The following is a 26,509-nucleotide window of genomic DNA, read 5'->3' on the forward strand; positions in this document are numbered from 1 at the left end:
AACCCGTATAGCCATGGAACTAATGAGTTCCCTCGTCTTGAAATTCACTGCAGCAAGGTTGGAAAGCTGCACTTAAAGACAACGATGGCAGGTGCTTCCTACTTTCCTCTTTCCCCCTAGAACAAGATGGGGGTGGAAGGGCGGTCATGGTGGGTGGCAGCGCGCGCGCATGTGTGTGTGTGTGTGTCTTTCTCTGTGTGTGTCTATTTAATAGAAGACATCTTCTGCATGTTGGAAACTGTCACTGGAATCTACTGGGTGTAGGTGGAGTCTACAGTATGCTAAACATTTTATCATGTGCAGGAGAGTGGTCCACATCAAAGCAGCCCTGAAAGGCCCCTGTGCCTAGGGAGAGAAACCTGCCTGGCAACAGCACAGCCTTTGATAGTGAGCTCCACTAAGTGGGAAGCATTTCTTCACTATCCTGCATTTCTCTAAACACAACAGAATGACATGGACATTCCTATAAAAAAAACCATATACTTCAGTTATACGTTTCCTTTTCTTTCTCTCTTTCAGTTTTTCAAAACATGGTTTCTTTGTGTAACTATCCTAGCTGTCCTAGAACTCACTCTGAAGACCAGGCTGGCCTTGAACTCAGAGTTCTGCCTCCCTCTGTTTCCCAAGTGCTGGAAATAAAGGAGTGTACCACCACTGCCCAGCAAATTTCTGGTTTCTAAAATGATATGAGCCAGAACTACTGAAGGAACACTCTCACCCCTCAGACTACTGATAAATGAAAAACCTTGTTCTAAAGCCTGTTAGCAAGTGAGGGCCACACAGCACAGTTCTTTAGAGTGTAGAAACCAACTAAGAGGAGCAGATATAAATGCTGCACAAGTTAGTACATAATGACTTCTTTGAATCAAGTACGTATGGGTAAGGACTATTTCCCAAATTAAAAGACAGAATTTTACAGGAGGGGTGTCTGAGCAGTAGGTAGCCTGCATGAGGTCCCGAGATTCAATCCCCAGGACTTCATCCTTATTGTTTACCTTGTCCTTTTTACGTGGGTACCCTATTAGGCTCAAACTGACCACAGTGTCCCTGTACCATGTATACCGACTGTAACAGTCCAGAGTGCAGTTTTTCTTGGCATTTACTTTTCGGGTTAGGCAATGTGCCACAGCCTTTCTTCTCTAGAGTTCTGTCAGGCAAATAGAGCAAAGTCCATGCCTAACTCAGCAGCAGCAGCAGCAGCAGCAATAACGGCACTGTCATAAGCCCACACAGTCCAATCAAGCCTAATGGCTAATCTGTAACCCACACGGAGGAAATTAAATCAGTGAGACTACACGGTGGTATCTCGGATAGAGAAGAGAAGTGCAAGGCTTTCTTGGACACAGCAGCTTTCCGTGTGGGGTAAAGAAAAGACTCCCGCTAGCAGACCATAACCACTGCACACTCTCTAAGGAAAGAAAAGGCAAACTGGCCAGTTCCATCCTTTGGCAAGTTTTGGGAAGGTCAGGAAGATGATTTAATCACAACATAAGATTTCTTGAGGCTGTGCCTCATGGTTTCAAAAACGTTTTAATATCTATCTTCTGGCTATTCTTAGTACTGTAAGTTCCCTGTAGAATCATTTGCTTTTGTTGTCTTAAGAAAAACAATTTATTTCATAGTGTGCTCGTCTGATTCTGTGATTATAACAAACTATCTCAGATTGTTAATTAAGAGAAAACTTTGGTGATTCAACTAATTAACTGTCTGCTTCCAATGCTTAGAGCCTTCCAGGCAGGACATTCATGCTGAGAACCCTGCTGAGCAAGCTCTACTCCCCTGGCTGCAAGGCCCAGCAGGGTCCCTTTGTGGAAGCGTGCTCTCAATGACCTAAGGACCTCCGGAAAGGTCCTACTTCCCACTGCCTCCCTATAGGGACTCGAGGGACCAAGCCTCAAATGGCCTCTGAGGGATGCCCAGCATCCAAACTACAGTATGCGGCTAACCTCAGTGACTGCAGCAGATAGTGAAACCACTGCTACTACGCTGCCAATAACAGCTAATGTGATCTTTGTAATGATAGACTATAAGCTTCTTGGGCGGTGGTGTTTTAATGTAACTGGCAACAAAGCTGGAAATACAACCATTAAGAAAAAAAAAGTATATGTTTTAGAAAACTGCCCCAAAGATCTTGTTGGTCTCGTTAAGCTAAGACGTGAGTCCACATGACCTATGAATCATCTCAAGGGAGAGAGAAAGGATTTGATTTAGTGAAAGCAAAACAGGACTGCATGGTGAGGCTTGGCAGCTGCAGCCTGCTAACTCTTTTGGCAACCACTAGCAAAGCCAGCATCGCGTTGCTCCAGGAGCCTGACCCACAGGTCACCACACACCTGCGACTGTGAGAGCAGGAGGCAGAGGCCTGTGGGAACCGTGGAAGTCGCTGTGCTCCTCCCAGGTAGGGCAGAAGCCTGCAGCCAGCAGCCCAGATGTGTGCGTGCAGCCCATTTTGTACACACATCTACTCGGCACAAAGAGCACCAGAGCTCATATGCTGTTCAAGTTTAGTTGACAGCTCAAGGCTGTTACACAAGACACCACAAGGCAGTTATATTCTCTGGCTTGCTCTGAAGTTAGAGATGTTTATCAGTAGAACTCATACCACCATCACTGACAATGAAACGTGATTAGCTTTAAAACCATGCCTGTAGCAGCTAGTTAGTTATTAAATTCATGAATTCAACACTGGCTCAAGACAATGTTTATATTATTAAGTGGAAAATTCACTAATGCTTTATATAGCAAGCTATTTATTTTCATTAACAAACAGGAGGGAAATATTATTTTGAAATCTGTCCACCACAATCACTGTTTTACCAACTTATTTACAGACTAAAAATAAGCTGGCATAAGAGACTGGGCCTACAATTAAACTCAAAATTTTAGGAACAGAACAGAAAAGAAAGAAACACCCTGACTTTCTTGAAAAATCCAATTCTTCAGCCTGGGTTATGCGGCAAAGCAACCACACAGTTAGCAATGCAAAGTATGTAACTGTTTAGAAACACACGAAGCAAATCCTCATTTCCTCTCCCCACAGCAGTTCCAAAGACCTTTAATTCAGCTCTAAGCTTCCAGACCTGCGCTTAGCCTCAGGGATTCATTTACCTGCCACGCAGATCTCGTTGGGGCTTAACCCTTTATTTCCCACCCTTCTCCCCGCATTTAGGAAACAGATCACCTCTGACATCTTGGGAGAGAGGAGGGAGACCAAGTGTGTGAGAACCTCACTCGGCTCTTTCTCAGCAGGGCACAGCGGTCACTGGTGGCAGTTCTCACGGTGACAGCACTGTGGTCTTGCTGTACTAGGGACCTGCGCTTGACAGTCCAAGAGTTCCTCTGAAGTGGGGTCGTGATTACACTGTATAGGCTGACCCACCCACCACGTCTACCCCCACCGGCCACGGCTGCCTTCCCTCAGACGGCCACATCCTTTCTACAGCTTCCCCTGCCCTGTGGTCCTGCCCTCACCGGCTGCTGCAATGGCACCCAGGGCAGGCAGCAGCACAATTTGCTCAGAAGTCGGTCCCTTCCCCCGGGGACAGGGAGTGCAGACTAGGACACCGCTTTGCTAGGCTTCCTCCAGGCCCCGCCACCAGCCTCACCACAGCAGCAGTTATCACGAAACCTCCAATTCTCATCTAATTTAAACTCAATGCCTTCCCGTCTTGCTATGCTCTCAAGCTTTGTAGCCATTTTGTTCTTAGTCAGCTGTTCCAATGAAAATTATCACCACAGCAGATTTAGAAATGCTATGTCACATTCTCCTATCACAGGTACCACAGAGTACAAATGCCACCAAGGCATGCGTCACACCAACAGGAACTGAAAATCTGGTTTGGCCTAACCCAGGAAAGGGGCTTAAAGCTGGGTGGGAAAACGTGAGCCGGCTGCAAGGAGCCAAGCAGAAGGCTGAAAGTCTCCTTAAGGACTAGAACAGCAAAGCAGAACCCGAGAGCACACACCCCAGAGAGAGTATAAACTGCCCCCCAAAAAAGATCTTAAAAATAAAAATAGCATTTACATTACATATACCTATAAAAAGAAACACTTGCAATAGATTTTAAATAACTCTGAGGTAACTCAAGAATAATTCAATTAGCACTATGCTAGTCAAAGACAAAATGTTCCTGTCACATTCACCCGAGCGTCACAACAGGGCTATATCTTGGACCACTTGGTAAATTAAAGGCAAAAAAAAAAAAAAAAAAGACTAAAATAATTCCAACCCACTCCTTTACCCAAAGACAACTGGTTATGAGTACGACTTAGGATGTTTACCCTTCTACCCCAGACAGGGTTTCTCTGGGTAGCCCTGGCTGTCCTCAAACTCAGAGATCTGTCTGCTTCTGCCTCCCCAGTGCTGGGATTAAAGCTGTGTGTTATTACTACCTGGCTAGGATGCTTGTCTTAATGAAAATAGCTAGCATTGTACGGTCAAGATAGAAATATGAATTTAAGATATGCATAAAAATTTAGGATGGCTGGGTTATAGTGACGTACCCTTTAATCCCGGCACTCAGGAGGCAGAGGCAGGCGGATCTCTGTGAGTTTGAGGCCAGCCTGGTCTACAAGAGCTAGTTCCAGGACAGGCTCCAAAGCTACAGAGAAACTCTGCCTTGAAAAACCAGAAAAAAAACAAAAACAAACAAACAAAAAAATAAAACCAAAAACAAAACAGGGTGATTGTCTGCCAAGTATAAAAAACTGAAGCCATGGCGTTTCTGGTAATGGGTAGAACTCATCCCCTGAGAGAAGACAGCCTGCAACACCTCAGGCACTGGTGCACTGCAGCTGTGCACCCTGGGAAGGTGGGCGGTGCTGGTGCTGGAGTGGGGGGCTGCACATACACAGAACATCCAGCTTATCTACTTCTTAAAGTTTCCATTGCAAATTACCAAATACATTTCTGTGCCTGTTACAAACACATGTTTTTCTGATCCTAAGACATTTTAGAAAGATCTTTAATCTACATCGATGTAACTACTTCTTCATGTAAAATGTGCACCAAAGAAAAATAACAACATATAATTGGAAGGATAGAGTGTTTGGTAGCATCAAGTCATATTAATGAGTACGCCTTACCAAATCGTGGTTGAACTAGAATGTGCTAGAAGAATTGGTTGCTAAAGACAAATACAACCGGGTGTTTCCTTGATTTAAAAGATTATGGCTACCTGCATCATCTTTAATATGAAATAAAATGACACAGACAACTACAGTTTCCTGGACAAGGAATGCAGCCTATGCTTAGAAGTTATTGTTGACCTAGAGTGGAAAAGCTCATACAAAGCCACATAGCACAATAAAAATGATTACGGGGTATATTACAGTGGTTTAAAGGACTATTCAAAAAATGGCAAAGAAATTTGTACAAAAAATATTGTCACAAAACTTAGAACCTCAACTAGAAACATTCAACAATATTCCCTTTGTCATTTAAAAGCAAGAATTTGGCATTTAAAAGTATATAACCTATAACTTCATGAATTCAGACAACTCTACCACTCCCTAATGAATGCTAATTAGTAATAGTCCTTAGTAACATCGATTAAATAGACATTTATTGTACCACTGGGAAGGAAGCAAACAGCAAACTAGAAAAAAAAACCAAGTTCAAGCCTTAGTTCTTAGGCTTTCACTCTAGACACGGAACCCACCTCTACCCTACACACTAACCACACAGTTTAAAGCACTCTGACTGCTTTGTTGGGAAGGAAGCATTCTTAAGAGTCAAACTTGAGAGCCAAGTAAACCATACAATTCAAATAGAAAAACGTTAATGATTTAATTTACTAGTCTTTTAAAATTTTTTAGTTTTAAATTTCATGTGCATGGTTTTTTGTCTGCAAGTATTTAAGTGTACCGTGTACATGCAGTTCCCGAGGAAGCCAGAAAGGGGAGTTGCGCACCTTGGAACTGGAGTTATAGATGGCTATGAGGTGCCATGTAGATGTGGAGAACTGAACATGCGTTCCCCGGAAGAGCAGCAGGTGCTCTCAACCACTGAGCCAACTCTCCAGCATCTTAATTCACTTATTGTTCACTCTACAGTGTTTACTTATTTTTAGAAAACTACATGAGCTGTATTAAAACAATTTTCTCATGAGCATAAGTCAAATAACGCCCATGTGAAACAAGATCAACTTCCTTTCATCTATTGCTTTTCATTCATTCAAGTGAGCCCTGCAACACAGCCTCAAACGCAAGCAAGCCCATAGCGACAAAAAGTAACAGAGCTCTAGACAAAATATGGGCAGCAGAGTAAAGTTTACCCAGCACTTACAGTCCAGTTTAGTCACCAACCAATTGCTGCAGGGTACCCAGGGCAAGAGCTGAGTGAGGCCCACTTCCTCTCGGAGATGAGTAGAGTGGGGACAACTATCCACGAGGGCAGAAGTGCGGGTCCTGCGTCTGGAGACACTGACTCCTACAAGGCTGGTGTGGAAGATTATCAGCTGGCTAGGTCTGTGGGTCAGGCTTGGACCTTTGCAGTAAGATGGGATCTCTCGAATACAGAGATTCTTTTCTCTCTTAACTTGCTTCGTAACTTTAGTTATTCACGCTGACATGTGCTCAAGCATCTAATATGTCCAATGTTTTGTTCTGCTTACCACAAGAGAATGAACTATAGAGTGGAAGCCTGAAAAGGGCTGAGACAGCCATCTGAGTTACCACAGCAGCGTCTTTCCAAGTATAACTGCCTTCTACTACTTTAGAGCCAGGGAATCTTGTAGGTCCACAGCGAGTCATCTCCCTACAGCTATGCTTACCATCCTTCTGTCAGATTTAATTTCCTGTTCATTCAAAAAGAAGTTACAGCAGACCCTTCTCACTTGAACTTTGGTGGCAGCCAGTGACCTCTGATGTCATAATGCCTCAAAACCGTCTTTGTCTGAGCTGTGTGTGCCCCATCTGTTCCAAGGCACCATACCATGGCAACACACTGCTTTGGTTTAAAACACAGACTTAAAAACACGTTCAAATATTTTAAGTGAATTCATGATAAATTTTTAAAGAGACTAGAAATACCCATGACTTTTCCATACACAGTGCTTCTTAAATTTTCTAGCTTTGGGCTAAGTCCTAGGTAGAAGCTGAAAACTCAGCAACTTCAGGGAAAAACTGTGAATCTTAACGCTGTCAAGTTCAATAAAACGAACATGAAGCCCCATTTCTATGCTTTCAAATATGTAAGTAAAATACTACACTGCAAGTCGTAAGGTGGCAACCTAGCCCTTAAATTTGAAATTCTACATAATGCCAAAAATAATTATTCATATAAAAACACATATAATAAATCATTCCTATTTGTTATATAAAATTGAGACAAAAATACTTATTAGGAATTATTGCCCTTTCCTCATATAAATCTTCTATTCTTAAGTTGGAATCAAAACTGCCGCTGAACCTTCATAAAAAGCTTAATGCCATAAGTCACTAGGAAGACTTAAAAGCTCCAATATGCACAACATAAACAATGTATCCATAAAGCAAAGAAATTGTAGTAAAAGAGTCTTTCAAAAATAAAAGGAGGCTCAGACAATATAACTTTCTTATATCATGCTTTCCAATAAAATACATTTATATTGTAATTCAAAGAAATTTGAATTGGTATTTCAAGTAAGAGTAAATTCTTAAAGTCACATTTGCTGGCCTCCACAACTTATGTTCCTAAAACTTCTTCCAGTAGAAAAAAAACACTGTCTGTAATATAAAATTTTCTGCTAGCATTTTGTTCTTAAAGTTTAGGTTAGTAAGGACTCCTACTTTGAATCACATCACAGAAACAGCCCCAGATTAGCGAAACAAAGGAAATTTAAACTAAGTGTTAATTTAAGCTACACTGAAATTTTAAACATTATTCATCAGTATTGTCTATATTTTCCAAAAGAATATTTGAAGAATTATTCATCTAATTCTGAGGCGGGTGTACCCAACTTCTCATCTAAGTAGGTTAAAAAATTAAGGTAAACTGATTTGTTTAAAAAAGAAATCTTGGCTTTAAAGTAAATCATGTCTATGATATATTAACGTAGCTGGAAGTTAAGGACAGACAAAGAGGAAGTCATTTCTGACACTGATTTCTTAAAATGGCCAAATCATGTGCAAACCGGATAAGCATATTCACACGCCTCTAACAGTTTAGAAGTATTAGGATATGCAAGCCCTCTGCGCTGGGTACCTGCGTGGCACCGGGTGCAGAGTGATCATCACAGACCAGTCACTCACCTCCTTCAAGACACTCGGACCGGGAATGGAAACAGAATCAACTCCTTTGTCTCCCAGCGGCTCTCAGTGAGTCCTGTGAGGACCAAACACCAAGGAGCACTGTGGCTTTCAGGCTGGCCTGCCACTCTGAAGTCTGACACCACACTGACGTCACACTCTAGCCTGTCATTGCAGCCGCAAATTAAAGCAGTTTCTCCAGGAAGAATGTGTTATGATTAAGCTTGCCTTCTAGCCAAAAAATAAAATATGACTTCAATTTCCTTAAATGTGGAATAGAAAATGGGGTAAAATACCAAGGTATACGATTACAGATAGCTTTCAAAGGGAATGCTTAGTGAGAAATTTAAAATAAACGCTCTAAATAATTGGGCATTTTCTGCTTGTAAGTACAATAAAAGGACTTCTTTTGATTTTTTTTCTTTTTTTTTCGAGACAGGGCTTCTCTCTGTAGCCCTGGGTGTCCTAGAATTCACTCTGTAGACTAGGCTGGCCTCAAACGCAGAGATCCACCTGCCTCTGTCTCCTGAGTGCTGGGATTAAAGTCTCCCCGCCCTCCCCCGCCCCCACCGGACCCTGTTATACTATTTCAAAATTCAACACATGAAAGACAGAAAGAGAACTGAAGTTCCTGTCTTCCACCCTGCAGAGACGACGGCAGCTGCTCGGATTCACTACTATGTCTAGCACCTCACCGACCCACGCGGGCCTCACCTCACAGTCCAAGTGGCTTACTGAAGAAACCGAGGCACAACTGAGGCTGAGTCATGCTTCTGATAAAACCTGGAACTGTGAGAGTCCCCAGAGCCCAGGCATTTTGTTAATGATCAAAAGATAGTCTGCTGAAATACACCTTGAGACCAAAGGTTGTGTACATAGGAGGTTACCGCAGCAGACCGTTCTCACAAAGGTCCCATGTCCCTAACTTTCATTAGATGGCTTCCTGCTACTTAGTTAACCCTGGGCACTAACAGACACCTATGTTCAATTTCTAGCTATAAGTAATTAAAAAAAGTGTCATTGTGTATCTTCCTGCATTTTTGTGTGTTTAGCTACAAAGGATAATTCCTAAATGCGGAAAGAATATCAGAGAGTGTGTACAGCTTTAGGTCTATACTGTCCTCTTTAAAGAGCCGAAAACTTATACATGCACTCAAGCACACCCCATTTCTTCGGTCCCTGTATCCTGGCTCAGACCGAACACTGACGACCACTTTTCTTCTTCGCACACCTGACAGAGAGAATACGCCATGCTGCTCCACGGTTCTGTTCGTGGATGTGCGGGCCTGCAGGCCACTCCACGGTTCTGTCCACGGATGTGCGTCCTGCAGGAAGCAGTCCACCCTAATTAATGGTCAAAGGCATCCACCCTGGAGTCTGGTGCCAGACAGGTCATCTAGCCTCAGCTTTCTGGTAAGGAAAACACTTCTAACAATCTAATCCTATGGGTTTTCTGTGAGAGTGACAAAAATCATATAAAGCCACCTAGTCAAAAGCTGACTCATTTAATGGCTGACTGCATTTCTTCTACATTTCATGCATCTTTCACAAGATGGTAACTAATATGAGAAGGGCAAACTACTTTACCAAATGTACTGCAAATACCTTGTTGAATGTTAATGGTATAATACTTTTAAAATATGTTAATTGGGGCTATCTTAAAACCAAATTTAACACACAGTCTAAAGCACCCCCTTTCTCTGAAACTGCTGTAACGAAAATTAAAACCAGAGGGCAAAATTGCTTAATTATATAGTCTGAAATATAAGAAAGCAGGCCAACAGCTTGCTAAAACTGGAAGGTTGCACATATGGCTCATAATCCTCCCCTTCTTTTTTAGGTTAAGATTTTGCTAATTTCAATTCTGATCAACTTAAGACTTTTTACACTAAGAAAGAAAACAATCCCAGTCTTAAAAAAATAAAGAAGTCAATAAAACTACCTTCACAATCCAAAATGCAAAGGAAGAGTCCCTTTAAACAGCAGAAATCATTATCAACTGATAAAGAGAATGAGAGCTACAATATAGGAGGCTTATTATCTCCCACAGGAATTAGACTCTATTACCTAATGAAGAGTTCCTTAGCAGGACAGTTCTGTAACAAAGCCTTCCCAGCTCACTAAGCCAAACATAATGTTCATATGCCAGCATCTAGGAAAGTCCAGACGAGAGGAGTGTGAGGTAGAGGCCAGCTGTAGCTACAGTGAGACCAACTGCTGAACTTAATTATTAAAATGATTTCACTGCCGGGCGCTGGTGGCTCACGCCTTTAATCCCAGCACTCGGGAGGCAGAGGCAGGTGGATCTCTGTGAGTTCGAGACCAGCCTGGTCTACAGAGCTAGTTCCAGGACAGGCTCCAAAGCCACAGAGAAACCCTGTCTCGAAAAACAAAAAACAAAAAAAAATGATTTCACTGAGAGATGTCTAGGCCTGGCGATGCACAGCCCTGGGTAAATTTTGGAGGGCATTTCCCAAGGACTGACATGGGAAAGTGGGGGGTGGTGGGAGAAAGATTCACCATAAATGTGGGTGGAGATTCTATGGATCTAACTGAGAAGAGGAGGAAGCCAGGGCACATGTGCAAGCTCTATTCTTCCCAAGCAAGTACGTGAGCACCGCTGACATTATCTGTGGACATCAAAGTTCAGCTTCTCAGCCTTTCTATGTGGACTCAGCAACCAGGACTGTCCAGTGTGCAGGTTGCCATTATCGAGCTTCCTCGCCTTCTATTATGCAAGCCACTCAAGTAAATCCCCTTGTACCGTTCTGTCTGCCTGTCTCTCTCACAGTTTTTTCTTTTAGTTTTGATCCTCTACAAAACCTTGATTACTAATTATTTTGGTACCAGGAATGGGAATTCCTCAACTTCTGAAATATCCAAGGCACTTTTAACATTCTTGTGTAAACAGTGGGGCTTGTCTTTAATGGTTTCCGTGCAACTTTAAATGAGCTACTTTTGGCCAAAATGCATGGCTCCCCATGCATTTCTCCCCTGCGTCTAAGCTCCTGGTGCTCACTGTGAACTGGTTAAAAGCAGCAGGCAAAAACATGTCATAGACTGAATGCTACACTGTCTTGAAAGGTTCTTTTTTCAGCTAATTAGCTCATCATTTTTCAGTTTATATTCATTCAAGGCTTCAGGACAGGCATAAACTACCAACAGATTCTTTGCTGCAATGTAACATGACCGTTTCCAGTCCAATTTCCAATAGTCATTGATCCCTTCTAAACCTCAGAGAACAGTCTTTACTGTATGTTTCAACAGGTTCTAGTTTTCCAAACTCCTACCAGAATGGTCCTCAGCTCCGCTTACATCATTCTAGGGTGCTTTAGTCTATATTTCCAAACTCCTGCACATTCCTCTCACACCATTTCTCAAAACCTAATGCCCACATTGTCAAGTTTAGTTACAGCAGTTTTACTCCCCAAATTTTTCTACCCATTATTTTTGCCCTGTTCAGGCAGAATCTCTGACAGAGGCAACGTCAGGGAGGGGCCACTTGTTTTCAGTTATGTGTATTCCATTGTGGCAGGGAAGGCATGCCCAAGTGGCTCACTTCCTCACCAAGGGCTGGGTGTTAGTGGCTGATCACATCACAGGAGACCAAAAAGCTGAGAGAACGCCACACAGGAGTGAGGGGCTGAGTACAGTCTTCAAAGTTCACCTCCTAAAAGTTCCACAGCTTCCCCAACTAGCACCACCATTTAGGGAGCTGGGTTCAATATGAACACAGGAGGACATTTCAGATTAAAATCATGACAACCTATCCTGTTTTAAGGAAACAATAAAAAAATACCAACTACCCAGATGAGCAAAATAATGTACTAAAAAAAAGGTTTCTTATTATCCTAGCATATCTGACTGAGATGTGATCCCATATGAAGGCAGAACTTAAAAAAAATGAAAACACAGCACAGTGTTTGCAGAATCACACAGAGGGATGGATGGTGGCTCTACATAGCGCTCCCTCAGGAAAAGGATAAATGAAGCAACAGAGATCTGTTCGGAGTCTGCGAATTACCAGGGACATTAAGAGTGACAAGCCAACCAAGCACTTGGTTTGTGAAGTTACCAGGCCTGTATGGTTTCTTTGGGCCCTTCCCCCACTTATTCACTGTTCATAGTCCACCACAGGAAAACCATGGTGGGGCCATGGGAGAATAAGACAAAGTCCCTCTTCTCAAGGTCATGACAGGACAAACTGACAGTTTAATAAGAGAAAGCAGACTGTAAACAAATCATTAAACATAACCCGATTTGCAGAGCCCAGAAGAGGAAACGGCTCACTGCCGGGGGATATGTGGAAACCACTAACAATGTGACCGCTGACCTGACGATTCCAAGATGAAATCTGCTAGGGGTAGCTGTGCTGGCAGCACACGGCAGCCAAAAATAAATAAATAAATAAATACCCTGAACTCCCCACCTGCAAAAACTTCCCAATAGCAAACAAACTATTTACTTAAAAATATTATTAACAATAAGGCAATTCTCATGTGCCTTGTTCAGTTCTGTCCTGCTCATCTCAAATACCTGCGTTGAGAAGATTTTCAGGAAGAAAGTGGAGAAAAGACTGACATCCCACTACACTGTTGGAGCTAATCAAGTTCAAATCAGTAGGGAATCCTAAACCACAACTAATCTCAATGTTCTTTTCAGGTTTCTCTAAAGTACAGGGCAGAAGCCATGCCTCATAAAAACAGACGGGACCAGTGAGGTGGCTGAGCAGGCAAAAGTTATTGCCATGTAAGCCTGATGACATGAATTTAATTCCTGAAGCCCATGTTAGAAGGAGAATGAAGTCCCTAGAAGGGGCACGCACACCTCCTCCACACAGTAAAAACAAAGCATTTTTAAAAAGCAACTAGAAGGGTTAGAGTTGGCACTCGCTGTCCTAACAGAGGATCAGGGTTGGATTCCTAGCACCCACATGGTGACTCACAACCATCTGTTATCTCCAGTTTCAGTGGAGCCAATCTCTCTGGCCACTGCGGGTACCAGGAACACACATGGTAAGACGATAATACACACACAGTCAAAACACACATACATAGTAAATAATAGAAAGAAAGAGAAAGTTCAGCGAGCTTCTCCTAAGAACTTTGCACCAACACAGAAGTATGGTCCAGCACACCTCCAGTACATCTGTGGGGTGACCGAGGGTCCAGCCATCACTGTACCAACACAGATGTCTCAGCACACCTCAGCCATGTCTGGGAGATGACCCAAGGGCCGTCACAATACTGTAATTTTTCAGTCCTTATGTATTATTTCACTTCCCAGTGGAATTTAATCTTGAAAATGCCATCGCTGCCCTTGACTTACTCGACCTATCAGGAGCCTCAACATCACTCTGCAAATCAATTCCATTCATCATGTAGAGTCAATTTGTTCATAACTAATATTCAAATACAGGTCCTTGTAATGATGAAAGAAAGACACCCTCAAGTCTTTTTTTACAGTACCCAACACTACTGGGAAACAGGAAGTGGAAGAATGTCATACTTCTTGGTCAGTGATTTTCATCTCCTAGGTCATTTACTCCAAACCCTTCTGATGAGAAAAACACTAGAATGCACAACTCTGTGGCACGTGCCCATGGTCCCAGTTCCCAGGAGGCAGAGACTGCCTTAAAAAAAAAATCAAGAAAGAAGGGGGAGGGGTTCCATTTACTGTCCACGAAATATTCAGATGATTTGTGTTTCAAGCTAGTGTTCCTTTAGAGATAAAATCTCACAAAACAGCAAATGCCTGGAACAAGTAATTGGAAGAGATGAGTGATTTAGGAATCCAATTAGTCCATAAACACCTGCTTAGGAAGAAACCAATTATAAAGAAAAAGCCTTTCATACCATTAGACTCTTCCTCCTTAGGGAGTGGTGGTTATTAAAACACACTTGCTTACCAACAGGATTCAGACCCTTTGCATGTGAGAAAGCTATCTAGTGCTTAGGCCATTAATGAGCACCCTGACCGTCTGGCCAGCTGAGTAAACGTATGATGTAAGACTTCAAAATTCTCTATGTCTTCTAGTCTTTTCTAAGTTCTGCTTTTTGCATAAGTCACAACTAATTCAATTAGTTTATATAGTACCTGACCAACTCACATTCTTTTTTTTCTCACATTCTTAAGTCCTGTTGAAGTACCATCTTCTCAGAGAGCTCCCGTGCACGCTGCTTGCTTAGGTTGTGATGCATTAACGCAAGACCCAAGCACTATTTCAAAGTGCTTGCTGGCCCAAGGGGTAGAATAAACTTTTCTGCACAGGGAGAGTACACTCCTGGACCCTGAACTAACTCACTTACACAATCACATACAAGTCAAAATGAGAGGTATGACCCAATGGCAGCAAACAAAGCAGAACAAAAGGTCGACCATGGTGGTCACACGTTTAATCCCCCCCCCCACACACACATAATCTGGAGGCAAAGGCAGCAGAGCTCTGTGACTTGGAGACCAGGCTGGTCTGGACAGTGAGCTCCAGCCCAGCCAGTTACATACTGAGGCCCTGTTTCAAAATAAATAAAAGGCAGCAAAGATGCATTAGAACTGGTCAGCATCCTCATTGTCAGCAGACATCTCAACTTCTAAACTAGAGGAGAAATGTGTGGTTGTGTCTGTATCAGTTCTGGAACCTTTTACACTTTCCCCCTACTTAATAGGGAAAAAGAATGGACAGTGGTTAATCTTTAACTACATTTTCACTGCATTAAAAATTTAGAAAATTTCTAATGGCAGTATGTGCAAAATGAAGAATGAAGACACACACAGGACAGAATACAGATGGAGACTCGTGGCTGAGACAGAGCCTTGGGATAGAAGGGCCACTTTCAGCTCTACTGCTGACCCAAAGGTGCAAACAGGGGAGTCTGATAGCACGCTGTTTTTTTTTTTTATAAAAGATTTTATTTTATTTATGTGTGTGCATGTGTGTATATAATGCCACATGCAAACAGTGCCCAGAGAGAGAGACCAGAAGAGGGCATTGGCCTGGAGTGGAACCAAACCTGAGTCCTCTGGAAGAGGAGCATGGTTCTATCTATCATCTATCATCTATCTATCTATCTATCTATCTATCTATCTATCTATCTATCTATCTATCTATCTAATCTATCTCTTTGGTATCTCAAACCAAGTTTTATTAGGATATGAGCATTTTCTCTAAAACCAAGAAAAAAGAAAATGAAAATAATGCACTTCTTTGCTATCTACTTGCTTAGGACACAAGGAACCCACGTTAGCTTTTACTTCTGGCCTCATTTCTGGAACTGAAATGAAATCTTTTGTTCTCATTTGAATACACTCGTCATCTCTTAACAATCTTTATCTGTACACACCCATATGTTCACACTCCTCACCTGTACACACTCCTCACCTATTCACACTCCTTCTCATCTGTACACACTTTTCCCATCTGTACACACTTCTCTTCTGCTCACATTCTCAGAATAAAATTGGAAACCTTTCCAGCTGAAGAAAGTCGGAGGGCAGTGTGGGAAGAAAGGAAGAGAGGGAGGACTGGAGAAGGAAATACAGCAGGTTCACTCCAGAGGTCAGCAGGAACCACCGCCTGGTGCCCTTTCCCACAGACCATATCAAGGCTAACGATGCACACTATCAACTATCTCAGGACGGCGCTGCTATGCCACCTGGGCGTGTGGCTAACAGAAGTGAATGCCCCCCCCCTTTTTAAAGAAATGACAACTTCATTCAAACAGCCAATGTAGATGCATCAACCAAGGAGATGACAAAATGGCAATTAAAAATTTGACTGTTTTTATGTAAATCTTTTTCAGAGAAAAAAAAGCATCATTGGCAAGAGTATTCGCCACATTCTACAGTACACTTCACACAGCAAACAGAAAAGCACCTTTATAACGTCTCTCTCCCAGTAAAACCAAACGTTCCAATACTGCTTTTAAAAATGTGTGTGTGTGTGTGTGTGTGTGTGTGTTAATCTCCAGAGCTGGTAAGCCAGAAACCCCAGATTCTCCTAGAGCTGGTGTAGTGATGTTTGTGTTTTAACAAATAAAGCTTGTCTGCAGATCAGAGTGCAGAGTGAAGCCACTAGTGGTCAGGCCCTGGCGGCTCACACCCTCAATCCCAGAACTTGGGATCCTGTGCCTTTAATCCCAGCACTTAGGGAGGTGAAGACAGGAGTGATATGGCTGGGTGGAGGGAGGAATATGAGGGAGGAGACAGGAGCTCAGTGCAATCTGGAGATGCAGTCTGAGGTAGAGCATTTGCCCAGCATGTAGAAAGCCCTGGGGTCAATCACTATTTGGGGATGGGTAGACTCATTATCAAATTCCCTCCTTCTGACTGAGGAAAAAAAAAATCAATCAGACAGTTTGGAAACCCATTTTCAGAAAAAACAAAAATAGTACACCTTGTGGAGCTATTTCTACTGTAGACATTTTTGGATGCGATTGCTGAGAACATGAATTCTAAATAGTGAAGAGTATGTTATTTCTTGCTCCTGCTGGAACTGATGGAATTAAAGACCATTTCTGTTGAAATAAGGAGCGGCAGCGGGGCTGCGTCCCCAACACCCTGGCCGCTTGGCTAGCTCATGCCCGAAATAACAACACACAAACTGTATTCATTTAAGAACTGCTTGGCCCATGAACTCTAGCCCTTACAGGCTAATTCTCTCACCTGGACTAGCCCATTTCTAATGATGTGTGTAAGCACCCCAAGGTGCGCTTACCGGGAAGATTCTAGCCTAAGTCCATCGTGGGTTGCAGCTGCCTGGGAGAGCAGAGCATGGCGGCTGTCCGGTCCGTCTGGAAGCAGCGCAGAGTCTGACCTCCCTTCCTCTTCCGCCCAGAATTCTATTCTGTTTCCTCCTCCCATCTATGTTCTAACCTATCAGGGCCAGCCAAGCAGTTTCTTTTATTGCTCAGCCAATGAAATCAACAGATTGATATGACACTCCCACATCACATTTCCTAAATGGGAATAAAGCATGTCTATGTGGGTGTCTCGCACTCCCCATTACTGTTCTTACTAACTCAATAGTTGGCGTTTTGTTTAAAAAATGCTATGGCTGGAGAGTGCTTGCTGTTCTAGAAGACCTGAGTTTAGGCCCTTCCCCTGTGCCAGGCTGCTCTCAACTCTCCTCTGGCCTCGGCTGACACCCACACGGACACCCTCAAACAAAAATAAAATTAACAAAAATATATCTTAATAAAAAAAAACACTGCTAGCCTGGTTGTGGTGGCAGAGGCAGGCAGGTGTCTGTGAGTTCAAGGCCAGTTTGGTCTACAAAGCAAGTTCTGGGATAGCCAGGGCAGTTATACAGACAAACCCTGTTTCGCAAAACAAAACAAAACACCCCCAAAACCAAACCAAACCAAAAAAACCCAAAAAAAACAAAAAAACAAACCCTCAAACTAAATAAAAACAAACCAACCCAAACCACTGCCATCTCGTACTTTCTGATTGGACAGGCTATAAGAGCTGGGGTTCGGGCAAAGGTAATTCATTTGGGGCAGTGTCTGCTGTAGCTCAGTATTACAGCTAAGCCTGCCCCTCTCCGGTTCTCACTCCAAACCCCAGAGAGCCTAGTTGCTTTTCAAGTCTCAAATCTCAAGGTGGTTGTGGTGATGGTGGTGGTCAGAGACAGCTTGCAGAACCAGTTTTTTTCCCTTCTGCCCCGTGGTCCTAAAGCCAGCTGACCTTGCTGGCCCTACAGTCCATTTTGGGATAGCTCCTTATAGTAACAGACAATGCGCTCCTCCATCTTTCTCCAGCCGAACTCTTCCAGAGCCCATGTCAACCACCCACTGAAACTGCCTTCTTAAAGGTCAATCAATAGTCTCTGGTTTTCAGTGCTTTGGGGATCTACACAGCTTTGGACACCTGGAAATCTTTTACCTTCTTGGACTCTGCTAAGTGTGCTTTAGTGCTGACTAAGGGTCTCTGGAAAGCTTCCTAATTTTTTTTTTCATGCACTATATGTACTTTAAAAGATGTGTTTATGTATTTTATGCATAAGGGTGTTTTGTCTGCATGTACATCTGTACACCAGAAGAGGGCAACAGATCCCATGAGATACAGTTACTGACAGTTGTGAGCTACCATGTGCTCACATACGGAACTGAACTCGGGTCCTCTTAAGTGCTGAGCTGTCTCTCTAGTCCCCAGTGCACATGTTTTTAACCATACCCCTTAAACACATATGCTCTGATTTAAATTCCCACCTTTTGATAACAGCAACAGTATCCAGCATAATTAAAATTCACTGAGCACTGTGTGCCTGGCTCACACCCTGCTCTTCACAGAGTACACATAAAAACCCTGTGGTTTGTCACAAAACAAAACACTCACAAGATCTGTACCCAGACCAACATTATACTAACGCTTCTGTTAAAATTTTATTTGTAGGTTGAAGAATTCATGTTAAATGATCATCTTACCTCTGAAGACTTATTTAGCCAAAGCTCACGTGCTAATATGATACATGCCAGCAATTATTACCTATCCAATAGTTGTAATTTTGAATAGATTCTTAAAACTTGTTGAAAAATGACATATCTTTAATTAGCTAATTAATTATTATTTTTGAGACAGGGATTCCCTATGTAGCATTGAGATTTCCTATAATGATTATATTTTTATTTTTAAAACATCAGTGTGCGCGTGCACACACATGCATGCTGTGACACATATATGCTGGAGTTGGTTTGCTCCTGAGAGATTGACAGTGGTCACCAGGCTTCAGGGCAAGTGCCTTTACTTGCTGAGTTATCTCCACAGCCCACAACTGCTAAAATTTTTGAAAGGAAGTGGGAGTGGGCCCTCTGTATAGCTTACTTAATGATATACCTTAGGAGGCCACGAACACAGTTTCAAATATAAAAATGTTTTAAAGTTTAAAAAAATGTAACTTGAAGTTTCTGGTAGGGATGAGGGTGTGAGTACTGTTTGTTACCCAAAGGACTCTTACACAACTCACACCATTCCCACAGGAGCAAAATCTCGGCTGCCAACATGCTGAAGGCCATACCTTCTCGCTACACTAAACACCCAACAGTGACTAAGTGTCTATGCACAGTTATAGCGTCTGTATTATTTTTAACTCATAAACGCTTTATATTTCACAGTAAAAAAATCTTTTAGCAAGCGTAAAGTGACAGGAGAGGCCAGATACTGCAGAAGAAACACATTCTGGAGGAAAACAGCAAAGAAACGCAATTGTATCCAATGAAAGGCAGCGCCTCAGCCAGCAGGCTCGCGTGACCAAGTGTCTACCGGGAGGCGCTGGTGGGCTCAACAGCACTGTAAGCGGCCCCTTTACTCTGTGTTCAGTCTCTTCAGCGGCTAGTCTAAAAGTTTGCCACCTGCTCGATCACTAGCCTGACCTCCATGATATCTGCTCAGGAACCCAGATCTTGGCTGCAGTGTGTGAACACAACTTCCTTCAAGTCTCCAGATGGGGAGCTGACCCACCATTGTGTGCCACTGACCTTGGGCACTCCATTCCTGTTCTTTATCATAAGATTTACATGTGTTTACATGGGAAGGCTTTGATGTATTTTCTAAGATCCAATCATCCATTTTCTGGATGCATAGTTGGCTAAATGATAACTGTTTCTCTCTCTCTCTCTCTCTCTCTCTCTCTCTCTCTCTCTCTCTCTCTCTCCCTCCCTCCCTCCCTCCCCCTTTCTTCTCCCCTCTCCCCCACAGGTGTGTGTCCTAAAATGTATGCCTGCTGCTATGGTGGGCAGAGGCTTTAGTAGGATGTCATTTCTCAGGCAGTGTCCACCTTTTTCCTTCCTTCCCTGTCTAATGAAAACATCCACCCAGCCCACCCCCCAAAATTTTCAAGGAATAATTTTCTCAAGGAAAAGAGTTTCATCTAAGATGTATCTACTCTTTAAGAGACAAAGGAAAACCACAACAGTTTATGTAAGCAAGGAAAAGTCTACCGATTTGTGCCAGACAGACACCAAGATGACTCCACTCCAAGCAGATGTCACCATCAAACTCCTTAAACTAACCTTGACCTTCTCCCTTGGAAGCCTTCTGTGCCAGATGACACCTAGGGGGAATTCCACTGATATTCTGCCCAGAGACCCAGTGTTCAAGATGCGACTTTATATCTTTGTAGAGTAAAATTAATCTAGTTATTGTTTCATTTGGTGTGTGGTATATGCATGTATGGGCACTGCCTGAGCAGGCACCACATAAAGCTTGCCATCTTTTTGCCCTAAGATAGGGTTTCTCACTGCATTCCCTTGCCCCTTTCAGATAGGCTGGGCGGTCAGGAATTGCTGGGGTTACAGGCAGATGCCACCATATCTAGCTTTTGCATGCTGGTCATTTGAATTCAGGACCTCATGCTTGCATGGCCAGCACCTTTGCTATGGAAACATCCACCCAGCCCACCCCCCAAAATTTTCAATATATATCTGGAAAATATTAGAAATCTCAAAATATTTTAAAGAAGATTTTGCTAGGACAAATGTCTAACGTTACTTTTGGTTAAACATGGCTAATAAGCCATCAAGAAACTAAACTTAACAAGAAACCTGATCCATCTCCATTCTCAGGTAGTGAAATATTGATCAAATAAAAGTAACCTCAGTGCTCACATACTGGGGTACGGCAACCAGCCCACCTTCACCCCTGAGCAGTTAAGGACAGAAGGCAATAGCCACAGATCTACAAATATTTGTATACTCCCTTCTTTGATCAGAGGAGAACATATGTAGGCTGAAAGCAAGGAACTTAAATGATGGAGGAAGGTTATTGGTTAATTAAATAAAGAAACTGCTTGCCCTGATAGGTTAGAACATAGGTGGGTGGAGTAAACAGAACAGAATGCTGGGAGGAAGAGAAAGTGAGCTCAGAGACACCATGCTCCCCTCTCCCGGGCAGATGCGATAGCTCTGCTCTCTGAGGCAGATGCACGTGATGAAGGAAGCCGCCAGGTCAGACATGCTGAATCCTTCCCAGTAAGATGGGTGCTACACAGTTTATTAGAGATGGGTTGATTGGGATATCAGAATTAGCCAGTAAGGGCTAGAGCTAATGGGCCAAGCAGTGTTTAAAAGAATATAATGCCCGTGTAATTATTTCGGGGCATAAGATAGCAGGCGGCTGGGGTGCTTGGGGACGCAGCCCCGCCGCTCATATTACAACACTTAAATAGTTAGATTTCAAATTTAACATGGATGCTAGGACACAAGCTAAGCCACAACTAAATCAAATTATCAGTTTCTCAAAAAACAAACACAAAGTCTCTGAAGTGAGTGAGTGGAACAGCGGAGTAGCCAAGATACTTCACAGATGAGGTTGAAAGTTTGATATTCTAGTAAACATGGGAATAAAGGCTAGTCTTCAACCTCCCTAGCAGAACTCGGGGTATCAAGAAAGAAGAGAAAAATTATGAGAAAGAAAAAAGGCTAAGCAGTCAAAACTGGAGTGAGGGGAGGTGTGCACACCTTTAGCTGAAGAACTACTGAGGATTATGGCATATACTGCAAGGACATCTGTGTTTCACGTGCATCCCTGGAGGTCTCTGGAGCTAAGCACCATGTGGGCACAGGGAATCAAATATGGGTCCTCTGCAAGAGTAGCCAGGGCTCTTAACCTCTGAGTCATTTTCCCAGGTGCCATCACATTGTCCTGAAAGCCAGACTGATGAGAACTTGCGGCAGATGTGGAAGGAAGAGCTGGTCAAACGAAAGTCACTGCAAACACTCCAACCTCGGAGACTAACAGAAGAGAGCCAGGAGAATCAGACTTTGGTCTGGCAAGAAGATGTTCTGAATGCCTATAGACCCAGAATTACTGGAGGCAAGAAGCGCTGGCGCTTGAGGTCACCTTGGGCTGAGCAGCCTGGGTAACTTGAGATAGTCTCAAAAACCAAACCAAAGATGGTCACTGTCACTAGTGCTGCCTCCATTTTTGAGTAGACCTTACTCTTTTTTTTTCTCTTACTACTTTATTACTATTGATTATAGTGCTCAAATGCGGCCACGAACACTGCGGACGTTAGAGGACCACTTCCTGGGTCCTTTCTCCCCTTCTACCTCTCTGTGGACTGCAAGGATCAAACTCGAGGCCAGACTTGTACATCAGGCTCCGTACCCACTGGCTGTCTTGCTAGCCCTAGTCCTTGCCTGTTCTTCAGGGTGAGAACTCCTCAGGAGACAGCTTACACACAACTGAGACTCTGGAAAGGGATTATGCAGAGAACATTCTGTATTCTATTTCTGTGACAAACACCAAAGGTCGGTAATACATAAGGAAAAGAGAATTGTTTGGTTTAGTGTTTTAGAAGCGGAAAGTCCAAAGCACCCCACCACTTAAGTCACTGATAAGACCTCCTGGCAGATGAGACTACAATCATGGGAGCACATGCAGAGGAGATCACATGAGCAAACAGCAAAAGGATGCTCTAATCAAACATTCATTACATCTCCCCTTTAAAAGCTTCACCCTCAAAACCCCTCCACTGTGGAGTACATTTTACCTAGCACATGAATGGGGAACACACTTGAACCCCATACAACCATAGATTTCCGCTTACTAAGGGATTCATATGAGAAAAGTAAAGAGCTATAAATATGCAGAACACCAAAATGACCTTAAAAAAAGAAATGATGAAAGAGCTATAATGCAAAAAGAGTCCAGATGAAAACCACTAACGAGCTGCAATCCAGAGAAGCTGACACGCTCCAGGGCACCACCCAACTCTGAGGCCACTCCAGACTGAGGTTAAGCTGCATATGCATTTTCGGTGTGGTAAGAAGCCATCTGTTGTAGGTTAGCTTCAGTAACCACACACTTCTGATGAGCCTACTGTGGTGGTTTGAATGAGAATGGCCCTTATTGGCTCACATCTTGGAAGACAGTCATCAGGAAGTGGTACTATTGGGAGGGATTAATATATAAGGCCTTGCTGGAGGAAATGTGTCACTGGGGACGGGCTTTGAGGTTTCAAAAGCTCAAGCCAAGCCAGGTGTCTCCCCCTTCTTGTTGCCTGAGGATGAAGACTTTTCCAGCACCATGTCTGCCCGCATACCAATATGCTTCCTGTCATGACAATAATGACTAAACCTCTGAAACTGTAAGCCAGCCCCAATTAAATGGTTTCTAGTATAAAGTTTGCCATGGTCATGGTGTCTTGTCACAACAATAGAACACTAAGACACCTAATCTTAAGTCATTTACACTTCTGAGAGCTCATTAAAATTATTACTATTATATCAAGTCAGCTGAACTACCCTAACTTTACCAAAAAGCAGTTGTTGGAAGAAATAGACCAGAGAGAAGACACAGTACAGGATATGGGTATGAAGAAACTACCTGACATATTCTTTGCCAACCTGACAGCTGAACAACCTTGCTGCTTAAGAGTTATACTGGGAGCCTCATTCACAGACCTGAGTTTACTGTGTACCAATCATTACAAAGAAATAAATTACATAAGAGTATCTAATTTAATCCCAGTTTGAGTCTTAAAACTTTCATTGCTGGTTTTTCTCTTTTTGTTTTTGTTTTTTTGAGACAGGGTTTCTCTGTGTATCTCTGGCTGTCCTGGGACTCGCCGTAGACTAGGCTGGCCTCAAATTCAGAGATCTACTTGCCCCTGCCTCTCTGAGTTCTGGAATTAAAGGTGTGTGATGTGCCCTCTGTATGCTGTAAATACCATTGGTTAATAAAGAAGCTGTTTTGGGCCTATGATAGGGTAGAGTAGACCTAGGTGGGGAAAACTAAACTGAATGCTGGAAGAAAGAAGGAGGAGTCAAGGAGAAGCCATGTAGCCCTGCCTGAGACAGACGTTGAAACTTTACCAGGTAAGCCACAGCCTCATGATGATACACAGATTAATGGAGATGAGTTAATTCTAGGTATAAGAGTAATACGCTTAAGCTATTGGCCAAACAGTATTGCAAATAATATAATGTAGTTTCTGTGTGATTATTTCGGGGCTGAGCAGCCAGGAACAAACAAACAGCCTTCCATTTGCTGTTTTTTTAATATTAATATTTATTATGTATACAATATTCTGTCTGCGTGTATGCCTGCAAGTCAGAAGAGGGCACCAGACTTCATTACAGATGCTTGTGAGCCACCACGTGGTTGCTGGGAATTGAACTCAGGACCTTTGGAAGAGCAGGCAATGCTTTTAACCGCTGAGCCATCTCTCCAGCCCACCATTTGCTGTTTTAAAAGGACAACAATCTTCACAAAAAGAGAAAAAGTATAAGCTTTTAAATGATGTTACTTGTTGACCTGGATTAAAAACAAAGCAAAAAATTTAATTCAATATACATCAGTGGTAGAGTGTTTTTCCAACAGGTGCAGAGAACTGGCTTCTAACTTTGCTCCAAACAAAATAAAACCAAACAAATCCACATGTAGCAAATGCCAACCACACATAGGCCTGCTCAGTTCACTTAAATGTAATTTTAGCTAACATGTTTTTTATAGTAATACAAAAACCATCTGAGTTAAAATAAAAAGTTGAGGACTGGCTCAGAGCACTGACTGCTCTTCCAGAGTTCCTGAGTTCAATTCTCAGCAATCACAAGGTGGTTCATAGTCATCTTTAATGGGATCTAATACCCTCTTCTGGCATAAGGTGTATATGCAGATAGAGCACTCACATATACTAAATACACAAATAAATAAATTTTAAATAAATAAATTAGTATGCTTTTGTAAGACCGTTTTTCTTGAATAAGATAGGTAATATTTTTAATTACATAATTGTTTGGAAAGGAAATTAATAAAACCATCTGTTTAATCAACCCTTTTGTTACTAATAGCAATATATAATATAAAATTTGATTTTCACATACTAAAAATTATTTTCTGTTCATGGTCGGGGGAAAAAGGAGAGCAGTGAACTAAGACATGCACATGAAATTAGAGATGGCAAGACATGGATCAGGGACAGGTCTACCAGATCACAAAGGCTACTTACTTTCTTCTACAAATGCTAGCCTCCAAAAACTCGTTTTTCACAGGAATAATCTATGAGAACTGATCTTTTCTTCCTCAAGAGCCAGGTCTGGCCTGCAGTGCCTCTGCCTCCTGAGCACTGGTTTCCAGGCATGCTCACTACACCTGACGAGGAGGACCAAGAGCAATGGAAGCTTGCAAGAATTATAAACACTGGCTTCCAGAGCAGCATGTGATTTTGCACACACTCTGGTCGGGCAGTGTACATCTTTGAAGAAAGCAGTTTTAGAGAGAGTGACTGGCCCTGTCAGCTAAGGTTTCACCTCGGAACTCTTCCCCTGTCAGGCGGCCTCACACCTCCAGACTGAGCAGAGTTCCTGTTTGCATTATCAGAACACTTGCCAATTGTTTAATGGCTTAGAAAGAAAGTTATTCTAGGAGAAACTAAGCTCCTGAGCAGGATGGGAAAGGCTACGTTCTGTATAAAAAGCCCTGACTGCTTGCTTTTTGCAAACTGAACTGACCCTGGGGCCCATCACCACCCAGCACCACTCTGGAGCCCCCAGGCTGGTGAGTCTCACGAGCTTCTGTGAGCATCCCTGAGTACCGAGCTATGCTGCCCCTTAGAACCAGCAGTCTTTGTAATCAGCAAATTTCCTTCTATATTCCCGTTCTTGCATCTTTCCCACTGTTCCTATGTGCTTTAAAAAAAAAGTAAATCTCTCTTCCACCGAAGAGCCAGAATGCTCTGTAATAATGCTAAGTAATACAGTGCTCTAAAGGTTTATATATACAAACCAACAGGGTTCACACATTTTTTTAAAAATACTTAGAGAAAAAAGTCACAAAAAAAAAAAAAGTCACCAAAATACATGAAAGTGGAGTTGGTTAGAGTTTCACAGCAGCCATGTGTTATGGTTCCACACACAGTCCGGGCAATCGATACTTTAGATACCTTAAAGAATTTGCTATTTACACAGCAAAATCTTCCACTAAAAATAAAGTGCAGACAAATGATACTTGTGATGCCCAAGGTCACGAGGGGGAGTCAGCGCTGAGAAACAGGACGGGTTTCCTGAGCGCCCATCCATCCCCATGTCTAACTGCTAACCTCCTCGTTACGAACTTCCAAGCTGAAATGTACACCCACCTCCTTCCCATGTGCCAATCCTGGAAAATGGCACAGTGGGGGCAGTTCACAAATCAGAGGTATTTTAGGAAAGCATCATGGAACTGCTCGGCACGTGGCAGCACTAAGCGTTCGGCATTCTCCCCACACATTCTCTCTAAGGCTCTTCAAAGAGCCTTCTTCTCAGCCTCAAATTCCCGACCTGGTATTCGGATGTACAACACG

At 42.8% G+C, this 26,509-nt stretch overlaps 1 protein-coding gene and 1 long non-coding RNA gene across 14 annotated transcripts in view; one reads left to right on the plus strand and one right to left on the minus strand.

Annotated features, from left to right (window-relative positions):
• The window catches only part of Plekha5 (pleckstrin homology domain containing A5), a 162,789-nt gene that overhangs the window by 70,142 nt on the left and 66,138 nt on the right, over positions 1-26,509 (minus strand). Inside the window, exons 1-2 of one of the 13 annotated variants that reach the window (XM_050135185.1) lie at positions 8,944-9,011; positions 8,233-8,305 (exon numbers count right to left, since the gene is read on the minus strand). The exons of 10 other annotated variants lie outside the window; for them this stretch is intronic. The gene's annotated coding sequence lies outside the window, so the exon portion shown is untranslated. Of the gene's footprint in view, positions 1-8,232; positions 8,373-8,943; positions 9,042-26,509 lie in introns of those variants that run through there. 2 more of the 13 variants (XM_050135186.1, XM_050135184.1) reach the window with 2 other exon arrangements.
• On the plus strand, positions 9,155-16,446 carry LOC126497299 (uncharacterized). The gene is made up of 3 exons (XR_007590569.1): positions 9,155-9,230; positions 9,468-9,642; positions 15,680-16,446. It is a non-coding gene; the product is annotated as an uncharacterized lncRNA (long non-coding RNA).

Source organism: Alexandromys fortis, unplaced genomic scaffold (assembly GCF_014885135.2).
Source record: "Alexandromys fortis isolate MF-2015 unplaced genomic scaffold, M_Fortis_MF-2015_v1.1 scaffold_21, whole genome shotgun sequence".
Lineage (NCBI taxonomy): Eukaryota > Metazoa > Chordata > Mammalia > Rodentia > Cricetidae > Alexandromys > Alexandromys fortis.